This window comes from Podarcis melisellensis, assembly GCF_964234715.1.
Source record: "Podarcis melisellensis genome assembly, chromosome: 9".
Lineage (NCBI taxonomy): Eukaryota > Metazoa > Chordata > Lepidosauria > Squamata > Lacertidae > Podarcis > Podarcis melisellensis.
Window position 1 is genome coordinate 48,714,683 of NC_138541.1, and position 13,154 is coordinate 48,727,836.

The 13,154-nt window shown below is 40.1% G+C and overlaps 1 protein-coding gene across 2 annotated transcripts in view; it reads left to right on the forward strand.

The window, feature by feature from the left end:
* TENM3 (teneurin transmembrane protein 3) overlaps window positions 1-13,154 on the forward strand; it is a 1,264,289-nt gene that overhangs the window by 401,010 nt on the left and 850,125 nt on the right. For both annotated transcript variants that reach the window (XM_081925878.1, XM_081925873.1), the window contains exon 3: window positions 7,066-7,231. The gene's annotated coding sequence lies outside the window, so the exon portion shown is untranslated. The remainder of the gene's footprint in view (window positions 1-7,065; window positions 7,232-13,154) is intronic.

Consider the following 13,154-nt stretch of genomic DNA (forward strand, 5'->3'; position numbering starts at 1 on the left):
GTAGCATTTCCAGATGAGTATCAAAGTTGTGCTTTATGAAGGAAAAAAAGGCAACTGAGATTTAAAAGTGAGAAGAAATCCCCATGAATTTGGTTGCTACAGCACAAGGCTACTTTAATAATGCAGACTGTTACACAGTTTAAACTTTTGTATGATCATTGCATCTGTATGCTATGCACAGGCACAATGCAGTAAAAGGTGTCAGATAAATTATCCAAATTCACACAGGCAGAAATTTGGGGTGTCCCAGAACCCTAGAGTTCACCCTGGAATCAAACCCCTCTCTTATATGCTTAGTCAGGTTTGTGGCAAATTAATAATGGGGTTTCTGGCAGCCCCAAAATGTAATTTTTATTCATAATTTGATGACATACTGTACATAAGAACATAAAATACAGTAACACTGAGCATAAGAAGAGCCCTGCTGGGTCAGGTCAAAAGCCCATCTAGTCCAGCATTCTGTTCCCACAATGACCAACCAGGTGCCTGTGGGAATCTTGCAAACAGAGCCCAAGTACAAGAGCATTCACCCCACTTGAGAGTCCCAGCAGCTTGTATTCCACTGTCTCCAACAGTGGAAGCAGAACACAACTACACCAGAGGCCATTAGGAGGAATGAGAGGGAGGTGCTGGAGGTGTACAACATCCTGCCCTCCACTTGCATCAATATAACTAAATTGTGTTCCACTATACAAAGCACGGGTAAATTTCATTCCCAAAGAGAGAAGGCTGCATCTAGGGAAGACAGGCAAGAGAATCATGTGAGTGAGACCTCCTCATTCTGTATTTTATTGTGAGAAGTGAAATTGCAAGGAAGCAGGCAGAGGGCTTTCTCAGTAGCTGCACCCGCCCTGTAGAACATCCTTCCCTCATATGTCAAAAAGATAAAGAATCACATGACCTTTGGTGGATATCTTAAAGTTTGATGTTTTGTTGTCTTTATACTTTGTTGGAAGCTGCCCAGTCAGATGGGCGGGATACAAGAAATTCATTTTGTTGTTGTTGTTGTTTGAAAGCTGAGTGAGTGGGATGTATCACTTGTTGGGACATCTTTGTAGCTTCCATTCATTTGTGAACCTCTTTCCTTGCTCATGAACCTTCAAATATGAACTTCTGGAACCTGTTTGCTTTGGAGTGTGTACTGCTATTAGCCTGAATAAAGATCTCTGGCTTGCTGGCTTGCAAGAGTCACTGCCATGCTTTGGGACAGGAGCCTGAGACTTGCCCCCATCACTAGATAGATTTAGCTGACAATTAAGTATTTTCCAGTTCACCAAATGAATTTTCAATCAGGAACCAATAAATCTACATATCATTGAGTTGGATCCAGGATGTCCCTTCCATTAACAAAATAATTCCATGAACAGAGATCCAGTAAATCCACTGGAGGTAATTTGTTTGATTCCTCCTTTGCTCTGCAGCCTTCCAGAACAACTTTTGAAGGGATTTGGGGAACTCCAGAGGAATGAGGAACCAGTGAAATTGCCTTCATCTTCCTCTAGCTAGAGCGTCCTGTAAATGCTAGATACAACCCATTGGGGAGGGGATTTTTAGGGGAGGTTCTATTGGTTACTGAGCAAGAACATCAGCTTATAAACCAATAAAATACTTTCCTGGTTACTAGACTGACTAAAACAGTAGAAATCTACCATCAAAAGGTTTATTTAATAAACATGTCTACCTTTTTCTGGCATACTAAACTATCCCTTTGGTCATCATGGCCCAAAAAATTCTGAAGTATATGCTTATATTCCCATGAAGAACATTCCCACGACACACAGCAAAGTGCTGGTCCTTTGTTGCAATTTCTTGTAATTCCTGTAGGGATCAGGCATTTGATTAGCATCTTCGCCTTTCATGACATAAAACATAAAACATTCTTCTTGTGGAAGAAGAAAACCCATTGTTTTCATAAAAGAGAGAAGTAAAATATATATATTAGCAAAGCTTCAGAATATTTGACCAGTCCAGGTGCATTTGTGCAGGATATACTTCTACTTACTTAAAACAAGAGCTTTAGTTTACTATTCACTAATCCTCAATAATAAAGACTGAAAGTTTCAGATTCTAGAATCATTCATCAGTTACCTGCTTTGGCTGACCCAAAGTAAAATGGTTTATTTGAATGTTTCACTTCAATAATCTTTATTTTTTACCTGCCTCAGTTGTCATTTCTGACAGTACAGAAATCCAGATAGTGCTAGCTGGCCTCTGCAATAATCCATGTGAACATTTGGTTGATGGTCAAAAGAGATTTTTGTGCATTTCTAGGAGAACTGAAGAGATCAGCAAAACCATGTAAGAGTATATAGCCACGAATGTCAGGTTTTGTCAGTTTACAAGTGGAAACAAAAGCTGAGGAACCTTTGAATCACTGATGCTGAAAAGTTTCCCAGAGCACTTCAAATGAGAAGTTAGATAGGGGAATTAATGTTGACTGGTTCACCAGTGGAAATAAAAGTTTTTGCACACCAAAAGCATAGAAATGAAATGTGCATTCTAAACTAAACATTCTAAACATTTTAAGCCAAAAGTGGGAAATTAAGCTAGAAATATTCCCAATTGTTTTGCCCTTGTACTATTTGAAATTGCTTGCTTTTTTCATATTATAAGACACACTTTCATAATTGCTTTTCTTTTGTCTTTGCCTGTTTTCCATTTCCATCTTCATTTAGCCCGTTACATGATGTGTTTTTATTTAAGCCTTTTCTCAACTTTTTGCAGTTCCTCAATTATGCAGACAAGCCTAGACCTGTATAGTGTTTAATGCACGTATCATCTGTTCAAAGATCCTACTGAGTGTGCATCAAGCAGCATAAACTTGTCACTAGGACCCCCATCCTATATGGCAGGATTGCCAACATGGAAACAGTGGGCCCACCATACCTTCTATGCTGCCCACAAAAGGTCTCAATAGTATCTCCATAAAAATCCACAATGCACCTGAGGCTGGAATTAGCAGTTTGGTGTCTCCCCCCCCCCCCATTGACGGTGTGGCCAATGGGGTGTATAACCACACCATTTTATGATCTTGTCTCTTTTCTTGTCCTGCTCTTTTAGATGTGACAGCCATTTTGTGACTGGCAGTCATGGCACTTTCTTAAAAATTTAATTGTGCCCACTGCACCAAAATGGTTGGGAACCACTAGTACATGAAATCTCTCAGTCTGAACATTTTCTATGAAATGTTTTACAGATTCCTTTTTTCTCTCGACGAGGGAGAATCATGAAATGAAAAGCAGTTCTCTTCTTTCTTCCCCTCTTCCATTTTGCCGTGGGATAAGCTCCATTGAGATCAGAAAGATTCCCCCCCCCCCAAGTAAACATGTGTAGGATCTGGCTGTTGATATTTCTTTTGCTTCTTCCACTCTATCTCCTTTATTTGACGCCATCTTTAACTTCTATTGAAAGATTACATGCATGGAGGAATATAATTGTTCTCATCCAAAAAGGAATGGCTTTGTTAACACACGAGAGTTAATTCAAGTATGCAGATATGCACATTTAAAGAGAAAAGATTATGCTTACTTTTCTGTTTATATTTCCTGCATCCCCACATACAAATTCTTTATCTGAAGAGACTGAAGTCTCTTTTTAACAGCTGATGAGCAGAGACATCGGTTCTGTTCTTCACAGGCTTCTTTGCAGGGGTCCCGGCAGGGAACACATTGATGAAGCAGCACCCAGCAGGATGGGTCTAACAGCAACAAGTAATTCTGAACTGTCATCAGCTGATGAATGGAGATTTCAGTCATGCTCTCTGCTGGAATCTGAGCAGGATTTAACCTCCACCCACTTTTCATCAACTGATGACCAGCGGTTAAATCCTTCTGCTTTGGGTGCATTGGTGGTTGTGGTCAGTGCAGAGCTAAACCCTGCCTATCAGCTAGAGTCACCCACCCATCAGGCTGGTGTCAGCTGGACAAGGTTTGGGGGAAGTGGCTTCACAGACCAACTTGGACCCCCTGCTGGGCCATGATTGGCTCATGGGCTAGAAGTTCCCCAGCCCTGAATAAAGGGCCTCCATTCTGTAACTTTATCTCTCTGAGCAGGTCCTGTTCATCCCACTGGGAAAGATGACAAAAGTTGTTGCAGCACTAAGGGAGAGCCTCTGTGAGCAACTTGTTCCAACAATGACCTGGATCACAGCAGTTCTGTAGCTCTTCCCACTTGCTCCTCCACCATTCAGGCAATGCTCTCTCCTCCCTTCCCTCCATTATCGTTGCCTTTGCCAGTCTCCAATGTCCCAGCTTCAAGCTACGTAGTTAGAGGGATCCCCCCAAAACACAATCTGAATTAGAGCAGTTGTGAGGCCATTTGGGATCAGAACAACTTCTGAGTGAGAGCTCACACCAATTTTATTTCCTGTCCACATCTACCTGTGACCTGTACCCAGAAGGGGACAGCTTTGCTAGGCCCTTCTTCACTCTAATCACACAATTACGATTCCTAGAAACAAAGCTACTTCATCTAGCTGTGGGACACTCCTCATCATCTGTATCCACAGTGGCATCAGTTATCTACACTGAGAGCTGGCTTGACTGTAGGTTGCTGGCTCAGAGCTAAGGCAGAACCCTTAGAAATACTCTCACTGCGGGGCAAAGTCCCTTAGAACAAAGGAATCTTAATTCAGCCTTGCACGTTGTTCACACCGCTTGCTTACCAACTAACAATGGCAATTCCAGTCAGCTGCAATTCCAGTCAGTCTGCTGCTGTCAATAAGGATTTGGCTTATTTTGCTGCTCTCATGGGTCACATAATGGCCACTTACCTGGTCAGAAAGTGGGTGGTGGTTACAACCTGGTGCTGAAACCTCCCCAGCCATCACAAAGTTTGTAATTGCCCATGAGGGGCAAGCTGAGGGATGGAGCCAGGGTGGGGATAAAGGCCAACTGCACCCAAGCAGGGCCTGGGCAAACTGTAAATTGTATTCAGAAATAGCCTTTGTTAAAGAATGATGTATGTTACTGCAATGATCAGTTGTTCCAATTAGAAATTGTAATACATTCACTTCCTATATTGTTAATTGATATGAATGGCTTTATTATCTATTGAATCAGTCATATTATGAGTCATCACAGAATTGCCTATCAGCACACATTGGTTATCACAGACACTATAAACATATTCTGTCTACAGCCTATCTAGATACATCTCTAAAAATAATGAATTCTGTATAGTATTTTGTAGTCAGTAGTGCCAAGTAAAATCTTCAGGTAGGACATGAAAAGGAGAGGGAATGTTCTGTTATTTTCCTCTCTAGGTGTGATTTTTTTTTAAAAAAAAACACCAAAGTCCCTTAAATATTTGGATCTGAGGGTGGGGGAGCAGAGAATCTTTTTATTATTCTTTTGCCATTTGTAATTTGCTACCCAGCTAATTGTTAACAATGTTCCACAGCTCTTAACTGCACGCTCAACAGCTTAACCTTGTGGTCATTAGCAGGTTTGGGAGTTGTTGCAAGGCTGTGAATATATACACTGTTGTGGGTGAATTAAAAGAGTGCTGCTGTGAAACGGTACAACAAACAAAAATAAAGCTTCTTTCATGGGGGAGGGATAGATAAATAATGACTAGGGACCTCAGCTTGCTTTGTTCTTGTTTTAATAGTTTACTGTTTTGTGGTTTCAGTAATTAATATGACATTATAGAAAGCATAAATCCTGCTGAGATATTTAAGTTAGGAGCATCCTCTTGATGGCGTACAAATATATATATATATATATATATATATGCAGGTTTTGGTGTCCTCGGGTGTCTTCCCGTGTAAAAGTTGGGGTGTCTAGGCGACGTTTCGACGAGGTCTCACTCGTCATCTTCAGGCTGGTGCTTTCGGCTTCTTGTTACTGGAACAGAGCTGTTCCAGTAACAAGAAGCCGAAAGCACCAGCCTGAAGATGACGAGTGAGACCTCGTCGAAACGTCGCCTAGACACCCCAACTTTTACACGGGAAGACACCCGAGGACACCAAAACCTGCATTCCTGTACCCGTGAAAATCTACGAAAGCATATATATATATATATATATATATACACACACACACACACACACACCGTTCCCAGATCTTAACAAGCTGTTTTGATTTACCTTTGAAAGACAGTTGAATGGTAAAGTAGTGTGGCCTACTCAAACCATTTTAGTGTCATTGTTAACTAGAACCTCCTTTTGAAATTTATTGCATTCAATTACATTTTTAGAAGAATTTTAATTATGTGCCTGTAAAGAATAAAGATGCTCCAGGCTCCATTTGTTTATCATAGAGGGCCTGGGAAAGAAGAAGAAAAAAAACGAGGACAGAGCTTCCCAGCTCATGCAGGGGTTGCAGAGAGAGAGAGATGACTTTTAATTCGACAAGTTCAGAGAGATTTCTTAGTTTGACGCGCACAGCAGGGGGTCTTTGAGCGCCTGGCAATGCTTCAGCATTCCAAGCTTTGAAAGTCTTTCCCTGCAGCAGAAATTGTATCAAAAGCCAATGATAATATTCCCTGCAAGGTAAAGCACCCTATTGAAGATTTCTAGAGCTGTTTATTTATTCATCACAGTTTTTTTTTTTTTAGGACATATCAGGCATATAGGTAATAATTCTTGTAGACGATATAAAAATGCAAATAAATAAATAAAAACTCTCATTAGTCTCTTGCCTTGTTATATTTCTTCACTGGTTACATGAACCTATAGACACTGCCATCCATCCCTTTCCGCCCAAAATGTGTCTCTTTACTGCAAATGTCTTTCCCTGTAATTTTAATAAAATCATCATTTCTGTCTACTCTCTACCACCTGCTGTGTGTGTAAGATGTTTATGGCCATCTCCTTCCAGCAAGCTTTCAACGTAATTAATTAATTTTACAGAAGGATATTCCATTTCTTAGGGGGTCTGTTTAAATCCCAATTTTAAAGTAAGTTTTAGATATCCGCTTTCATAGTCAAGATTAAAGCTCTCTTGTTTTGGTATTCCAAAGATAAAATGTTTTCATATTTTTGTATTACCTTCACAAGGAAAGAAAAAATAACACATATATATATATTTCTCTCCTTGTTTTTGTTCTGTTTGGTCTCCGCAGCAGAGCCCGGAGTGTGAGACTGCGACAACCATTCCCTTGTGCCATGTCATTGTCGGCTATCACAGTGGCAGAATCAGCCAGATCGCTGAAGACAAAAAGTGTCCCTCTTCCTCTTGCTCTTTCAACTGCCACTGGCATCCAAAGTGACCTTGCCTTGTAAATATTGGTGAGTGACCACAAGGGGAAAGAAGCTCCCTGCTGAAAGAGAACTTCTTTTTTGGGGGGGACTGTATTGGCCCGAGGGCACTACATTGCTTAAAACTGTGTTTTCACATGGGGTAAACATTGGGGATGTGTGCAGGAAAAAATTATGCACAAGATTTTTCTTTCTTTGTTTTAATCACTATTCCATATAACCTACATTTCTATTTTTAACTTAAAGGCACATACTAATGCTTTTTGCAGATTACATGAGCAACATGAAATCATTGCCTTGCTCGAGATTTAGGAAAGCCTCTGTCTCTCTCAAAGACGACTTATGTACTATTCCCTGAGGCTTCTGTTGATGCATCCCCCCCACTCCAAAAAAGCTAGTATAGGAAGTGTAACACAGAGATGGAACACACAGGCAGACCCATGACACTCACCCCTCCCCCAAATATTTTTTGTTGTTTCTGCTGCTGCTGCTGCAGTTCAGAGGTTTGTGGTTTTGTCCCACATCTACAAAAACACAGAAGAAAAATAATCAGTACTCCTTTGTGTCATGTTAGAACCAAAGCTATGGGGGTAGTGAATAGCAGCCATCTGGTGTTCTCTGAAGAAAGATGTATGTTCCAATAATCACTGCCTGATATTAAGGCATGCCATAATCTGTGATTATTAGCATTGCCTGATCAATATTTCAGAAATGGTAGATGCTTTAGAGTTCTGGAGTTCTGAAATAACAGGCATCTGTTACTCTTTTTGCATTGTAGTAATCTGGAATATGAGAAAATCCTTTCTCCCTCCCCTTTTGAAAATGGGGGGATTATACTTGAAATAAGAGAAAGCAGTCAGTCCTAGGGATGGCAGCTTCCTTGTCTTATCTTCTTTAGAATCCTTGGAAATACGGAATCAGAGTGGAGTTTTGGCCAATGCAAGCAATGTTTCCTTGCCTAAATGAACTAGGAAAAGAAATGGGTGCATTAGTGCAACACACAGTTGAGCCTGGGGCATATTTAATGCTAAAATGGGTCTGAGACTTGACTAACCTGCCTCTAATAGGGAATTGAGAACTATATTCAGTCGGGCACTTCTACTACAACGAGATCAATTTTCTTTCTCCCAGCCTCTTCTCAAGTCTTAGACATAAATTTTTCACTATCTACAATTCATCCTTCGGGTTTTGCATTAGCTCTGAGGAATGATTGGGAAGTTTAGAAGGATTCCTGTCTTCAAAGGATCGTGTTTGACATTTAATTCAAATGCACAACCCCTTGCACACAACAATCCTTATGAACTTCCAAATAGTTCCTCATAACTATAGAGTTATGTCCAGATCCTTCTAATCTCTGGATCCAGCATCTGTTCAAATATAAGCAAGGATTCAGTTTCTGGAATAGACAAGCTAGTTTCCTGGTAAGAGGATAGCCAATGTAATGAGCCATTAAGGGAACAAAGGAAGTGGATCTGTGACATATATAAAATAGGTGGGGCCCCTCAACTGGTCAGTAGTTAGAAAGACAAAGGCCAGAGAGGAGAGTTGACTGATGTGAGCTAGGCAAGGCAGCAAGCTGGGAAGCCAGAGATTTTTGCTTGAATCTAAGGTTGTAGCTATGGAGGAAGCAAGGCCCGCTTGGGGTAGTAATGCTGCGGCTCAAGTTACTAATTTGTGTAAGTAAAGCACAAGTTACGCGGCTCAAGTTACTAATTTGTGTAAGTAAAGCACATGTCATAAAGATTACATGTGCTCATTCTGAAGGAAACAGGGGTAACTGGACGGAACCCCTGGAACCTTGCACCACTCAGTAATTAAGGTGGCATGCAACAATAATGTTACTACAAATCTGTTCCGGAGGCCCGTCCTTATGGCAAAATGGGTTGCTGGTAGAAGCGCCGCTGTGCGCAGGCACATTCGGCGGCAGCCGACTTCTGTGCATGTGCGGATGGCGGCAGCCGCTTCTATGCATGCACGAATCGCAGCAAACCCAGTGTTTACTTCTGGGTTTGCCGTGGTCGCAACTTGGAGCGGGCCTAAGTAGAGCGGGACGTAAGTAGAGGTTCTGCTTTGGGGGGGGGGAGGCATGAGTCATGTGACTTTTGGGGGAGATAAGCATTTGAACTATCCTAATTTTAGAAAAGCATTTTAACTATCCTAATTTTAGAAGGAGAGGTCCCCTTCAGTCCTCTCACCAGTCCTCTTGGACCTTGTTCTGTTGGGACTGCTCTCTGCAGCTCCATGTTTCTTCTTTAGTGCCATGCACTAGTGCTGTACTTGGGGTCCAGGGGGATCTGCCATGAGCAGATTCTCTACACTTTCATAGGAATAACCACTTAGCACCAAATGGAAGAACTAGGAAATAGCTTAACTTTTGGTCACCTCACATGGGGCCTTTAGTCCACCTTTCTTCCCTGAGAATAATTCTCTGAATGTGTTGATAGTTGCTATATATTTTGCATTGTGCAGAAAACTATAATGCCTTTCTTTTCCATTGGTCAAGAATAGGTATGGGAGGATCTGTCAAATTTGATTCTCTTCATTTCTCATTTTTCCAGTCTTGATTTCAGTTCTCCACATTTCTGCTTCAGTTTGCAGGAATTTTCCTTAAAAAAATAAATATCATGAAAATTCACCAGCATTTTAGTATAGCTTTACCCTAATAAATATATATATTTGTATGCTGTTTTGTCTAGTGTACACGTTTCGCAAACAATGTCTCCTAACAGAACACACTTTTGTAAGTGTTTCCACTAACACTCTCACTTTTGTGCTCATTTTTACCTAGTATTTGCATTTTGTAACGATTGGTTAGTTGGAGAACTGTGTTACAAAATTCAGATAATTACAAATTTCAAAGAATGGCTGTGTTTCAGTTTTCAGATTGTTTTGGATTTGACAAATTTGCCTTTAAATGTAAACTGAATTAGATTTCCCCTCCTTTCCTAGTCAAGAACCAAGTTCCTTTCTAGACTTATAAAAACCAGGAAGTGATCCAGAATTATTTGTATACAGTTGCTCTAAACCTAATCCAGTTTTTTAAAAAATGTTAATGCCATGTGGCTATTACTGTTCTTGATAATGTATTTTAGTGATTTGTCTTGGGACTGCAGTTTACTTTTTGTTTATTTTTTAAAGTGGGCTTGTGATAGCTTCTCTTTGAACAGAGTGTTTGTGTTAAACAACATTCTGCCAGAAATTAATGTTTTACGTAGTGATGTCTTGTTTACCATAAGGATTCCAAAGCAAATGTGCTCTGTTGATGCTGCTTTTCTTCCTATTCTGTATTGGAACAAGGTGGCAAGGTAAGGTGCAAGGGGCTTAACCCATAACATATCAGGTTTCTTTATATATATAAAAAAAATGCTGCCAGACTATTTTTCAGAAGTTTTCAGTGAAAGTTATATATAAAAAGCTTTAAAGACATGTTTGCCACTTTGAAGTCTGTGTCTCTGAAGTACACATAGAGGCTTAATGAGGACACTTCCATGCTGCTTGGTACAAATATTGATTGACTGTACACACTTGCATTAGCTTCCAGCATCATGAGCAATCCACAGTCCTATACAAGTGGGGTTTTTTTTGCTATCAGTTGCGATTTCATAAAATACTTTTCCATTTTAGGGTTTTAAGGTATCCTTGTTCCTCAGATGTGTTGTCCCTGATGTTGAAAGGAAAATGTGGTCAATAACTATATAGAACTATGCTTATTATTATTATTATTCAATTTATATACTGAATAAGGTTTATGTGATTGGTTGTTGAATCATTATTACTGCACAATGGGAATAATGAGGGAGAGAACAATGATAAGTTACATACTGTAATACTCATGGAACACAATTGACCAAGGTGATCCTTTACACTTGGGGCTGCTCTGCACAGTAACAAGAGGTTTAGACATACAGTAGTTTTAGCACCATGTAAGTATCCCCAAAGAGGATACCCTAGACTTTAAGTGAGATAATGTATAAACTTATGACAAACAATATTCACTATGAGCTATCTGTAATTTTTTGACAGAGTTATTCATCGAAGAAATTCATGGGTAACTTTTAATATTAGATGTATGTGACTGTTTCACAGTTGTGCTTGATAAATTGTGAAGACAACATGGTGAATTTATCAACTAAATGAATCATCGAATTCATTCATTTATCTCCTTTGGAGAGATCCTTAGTGAGAAAATGGAGGGGGTGGAATTGTGAAGCAGCCCTCTCATAAAAATAATAAAAATAAGATTTTCTTGCTCACATGGTACTCTGATAAGTTGCTTTGTTTGATTACAAAGAATGGCCTAAAATGAGTTTTATGCAGATTTTTTTAACAATAGAACATATTGTGTTATGTGCAATTTTACTGGAAAGCATTTTGAGATATAGCATTTACTAAATCAACTGACTGTGGAAGGAAATATAAAGATTAAGAGCATATATGTGTTCTAGGGTTCATGTTTTAAAAATTGCATATATTGATAAAGGTGTTCCAAAATATAAAATATAAGATTATTCTTTTACATACTTAATAGCATTAATTATTTTTCTGGTAACAGAAAACACAGCAGTTTATGCTTCAGATCCAGCATGTGGAGCTTGGTTGTTGTTGTTTTTGTTGCCACTTATTAGTTTATTTTACTAAAACTAACCCAAAGTGACTTCCAAAGTAGTACAGATATTAAAAAAACAATGTAAAACAAAAACAGTTTAAAAACTTAAAAGCACATTTGCCACTAAAAAAGACCATTCTCATGTTGCCACTCCACACCTCCCTTGGAAGGAGCAAATTAAGTGATGAATGCATTGTCTGGGTTGGTTCATGTAAGGAAAAGCAATCCTTGAGATATTGGGATCCTGAGCCACATCAGGCTTAATAAATAAATCCAGCGCTTTGAATTGAGTCTGGAAACTGACTAGTAGCCAGTGCAATCAGACCAGAATTGGTTTTATATACTCAGACCATCTGGTCCTGGTCAGCAATCTAGCCGCTGAATTATTCATGTTATTGTGTGCCAGGGAAATGCCCTCTGAAGATATGGTGGTGTTAATGGATCTATCAATATGTGAATAATTTTCTTCTCGTAGCATATTACTTCACACCTGTAGGAACTAAGACCAGCCTAAGGTTATAACAAATGGCGATGCAGTAAATTGTGCATGAATTGTTTCAGAGAAAGCGGGGTGTCAGTTCATATATTATGTAGATAACTCCGACAACAAAACATTGATACTTCATTGGACACAGTGCTACAGGGCCTGCTTTTACGAGGATTTTTAAAATTGTCATTGTTGTTTAAAGAAACGTTTCCTATTCAGCCTTCTTATCCGGTGAAGAGTTCACCACAGATAAAGTCGCACAGCATCAAAATGCACTTTTTTTGCAAAATTTGTGTGCTGTCTAGCCCTGAGCCATAATGGCTGCCTCCATTTTGTGGCTCCATTTACAGGTCGTGAAATAGGGAGGTGAGGTTCACTGATTATGGAGGTAGGCAACAACCTTTCTACTGTGGTGCACTGCTGTCATTTCACCCCCAGAATGCCCTGCTGAGCAAAGCTATATCGTCATGTCAGGTAAAAAGGTAAAGGACCCCTGGATGGTTAAGTCCAGTCAAAGGCGACTATAGGGTGCAGTGCTCATCTTGCTTCAGGCCAAGGGAGCCAGCATTTGTCTGCAGACAGCTTTTCAGGTCATGTGGCCAGCATGACTAAATCGCTTCTAGTGCAACGGAACACTGTGACAGAAGCGAGAGCTCACAGAAACACCGTTTACCTTCCCACTGTCATGGTACCTATTTATCTACTTGCACTGGTATGCTTTTGAACTGCTAGGTTGGCAGAAGCTGGGACAGAGCAATGGGAGCTCACCCCATTGTGCGGATTCAAACTGGCGACCTTCTGATTGGCAAGTCCAAGAGGCTCAGTGTTTAGACCACAGCACCACCCGCGTCCCCCATCAT